This window comes from Anomaloglossus baeobatrachus, unplaced genomic scaffold (assembly GCF_048569485.1).
Source record: "Anomaloglossus baeobatrachus isolate aAnoBae1 unplaced genomic scaffold, aAnoBae1.hap1 Scaffold_489, whole genome shotgun sequence".
NCBI classification, from domain to species: Eukaryota; Metazoa; Chordata; class Amphibia; order Anura; family Aromobatidae; genus Anomaloglossus; species Anomaloglossus baeobatrachus.
This window is the reverse complement of record NW_027444239.1, coordinates 228,131-231,067: the sequence shown is the minus strand read 5'-3', so window position 1 is coordinate 231,067 and position 2,937 is coordinate 228,131. Positions and strand designations below refer to the sequence as shown.

The 2,937-nt window shown below is 46.3% G+C and overlaps 1 pseudogene; it reads left to right on the top strand.

Moving 5' to 3' along the window:
* Nucleotides 1-2,044: 2,044 nt before the first annotated feature.
* Nucleotides 2,045-2,251, top strand: LOC142281934 (U2 spliceosomal RNA; annotated as a pseudogene).
* Nucleotides 2,252-2,937: the final 686 nt, after the last annotated feature.

Genomic DNA, 2,937 nt, shown 5'->3' with positions numbered 1-2,937 from the left:
CCTCACAGATCAAGGCACAGCCTTTGAAGCGGAAATCTTCAAGGACTTCTGCAGCTTTTACCGATGCAGGAAGATGCGCACTACACCCTACCATGCTCAAACCAATGGTTATCAACCTGCTCAGGACTTTACCCCATATTCCAGATGTGGCCTTACAAGTGATTTATAGAGGGGTAACAATACGTTGGGATCACCGGATCTAATCTCCCTTTTTATACACCCTAAAATCTTGTTTGCTTTAGAATAAACAATAACATCATAAAGGTATAGCAGTACCGTTTCAAAGTTTCGGTGTCCCAAGCAGCATTCCATCAGCCTCTGGAAGGTTCCTGGCAAATTGCACAGCTCGAAGGGCATGCTTTTGAACTCGCAGAGACCCATCGGGGTGGCAAAGGCGGTCTTCTCCCGGTCTGCCTCAGCAACGGACACTTGCCAATAGCGACTAGTGAGATCAAGGGTAGAAAAATAATTTGCAGTTCTCAATGCAGCTAGCTATTCCTCAATACAGGGGAGTGGTGCTGTCCTTCTTCTTTAACAGGACCAACGGAGCTGCCCAGAGGCTACAACTGTCACGGATAACCCCAGCCTCCTTCATGTTGCTCAACATGTCCTTGATACACTGGTAATGTGCAGGTAGTTTTGGCTTATATCTCTCTTTGATGGGTGGGTGTGCACTTGTGGGGATGTAGTGTTTGACCCCTTTTATTCTTCAAAAGTCTAGCGGATGTTTGCTGAAGACTTGCTCGTATTCTTGCACTAGCCTGTAGACCCCCTTCTTGTGATGTGAAGGTGTGGAGTCAGTGCCTACGTGTAATTCCTTACACCACTCCTCTGGCTGACTTGGTGAGCTGTCACTGAATGGGTGGGCTGAAGCAATGGTGGATGCTGCTGTTTGGATAGCATGTGTATCTACTGAGAACAGCTTATCAATGGTGGCAAATCGGAGCAGCTTAATCTCTTGCTCTCCGCAGTTCAACACTCTCATGGGCACTCTTCCCTTCCATATTAATGAATAAAACTATGATGTAAATAGCATATAGATACCCCACAAATGCAGATAAAAGTAGGTTATGGGAAAAGGGGGAAGAGAGAAACAGGAAAATAGTGGAATAAAGTATACCTTCCAGGTGGGAGAGGAAATGGCAGCACAGCCAGTGGAGGTGAAGCAAGGGGAGCCTGCAACTAAAGAGTTGAGAGCGTTATCACATGGTGACTGAGCCTGATTGTAACAGGAGCATAGAGGTGCCGATCCTGTCTTACCTGTGTTGGTGTAGAAGTGGGTGTCCTGTGGTGGAGTCAGCTATGTGCAGTGGTGGCCGTGGGTTCTTTTATGTGCGACCGTAGTAATAGCTGCGCCCACTTCCTGTATGGGAGTGGAATGCAGTGAGGGTAATGGAACGCACGCCTGCGCATTTGTGTTTAACGTCGCGCATGTGCAGAACGGAGAAAAGGCTGCGCTCACTTCCTAATGAAAGGGAGTGAGACGCATCTGGGAAGGGAAGGGAAAAGATTAGGGTTTGGGGATGATGAAAGGGCTTTCTACGGGCAAGGATGGCAAAGGGTGGCAGTGACGGAAAGTCAGGCAGCCTGTCCTGTCCTGTCCTGTCCGTCCGTCTTTTTGTATCATGAATTGGAAAGACTGCAAGGGGGAGGGGAGGTGCTTGTGTCCAAAAGGAGGAGTTATTCAGATTCATTGCAGTGGGCGGCGGCTGCAAAAAGCACCATTCTTCTTGTTTTTGCTCTGCAAAACAGCCTTTTCAAGGGTTGGCTTGGGTGACAAAATGTCTTCTGTAGGCGTGGGTTTGTCTCCCTCTCCCTAAGATGTGTCCGGTATAGGCCAGGGTGCCACTCAAGGCCGTAACCAATTCGGGTTATAGCTTCTCGGCCTTTTGGCTAAGATCAAGTGTAGTTTCGGAGGACGCTACCTTGGTCGGTACTGGAAGGTGCCTGGGATTGCACGTCTGCCGGCCTTGAGGAAGTGTGTGCGCCTTCTGGTGACACATAGCCCTCTTGTGCCTGGACGGTTCCCAGGCAACGGGAGGCGATCACCTTTGTTATTTTGAAGTCCTACTGATAAACAGAAAAAAAAAAAAATTAAATCTGTTCTTATCAGTTTAATATCTGATACGTCCCCTCTCTGGGGACCATATATTAAATGGATTTTTAGAACAAGGAGATGGAAAAAATCTTGCTCTGTCCACTCCACGCATTGACCTGGTATTGCAGTACCTCCAGGACCGGTGCACCCCTTCTTAACCCAGTTTCCAAAAGCAGAACTCAATTCACCTGATTCAAATGAGCCCCATTAGTGAATTGAAAGAAAGCAAAAACTTTATATGCACCTCAATTTGGCCAATTCACTTTTCACACTTTCACCCTTTTTTTTATCTTTCACACCTTTTACTTGCTTTATTGATGCAAAAAGCTGTGCCAAATAGCAAACTCATCTCCACTCAACTTGACCAACTCTGCTATGTCCCGTGCAGTATCTTATTCTCAGTCTTATCTAGATCATTTGCAATTGAATAGAATAGATCCCTTTTGGCTGCTTATGACTGTGTAAAATATGTAGCTTTACTGGGCTGGGATGAGAGAATCCATTGAAGCATGGTGTAGGGATTGTGGTTCCTGTGTGCTAAGAAGAGAGGCTGGCACCAGCCAGAAAGCCCCATTGCAGCCAATAATCACTTAATAACTTTTTCAACTTGTCATCATATGGGAGGCCTTCCATTCCTTGTAGTAGTCTAGTTGCCCACCTTTGAACTGACTCTAACTTCTGAATGTCCTTATTAAAATGTGGAGCCCAAAACTGGTTCCCATATTCCAGATGTAGCCTTACAAGTGATTTATAGAGGTGTAACAATACGTTGGGATCACGGGATCTAATCTCCCTTTTTATACACCCTAAAATCTTGTCCCAAGCAGCATTCCATCAGC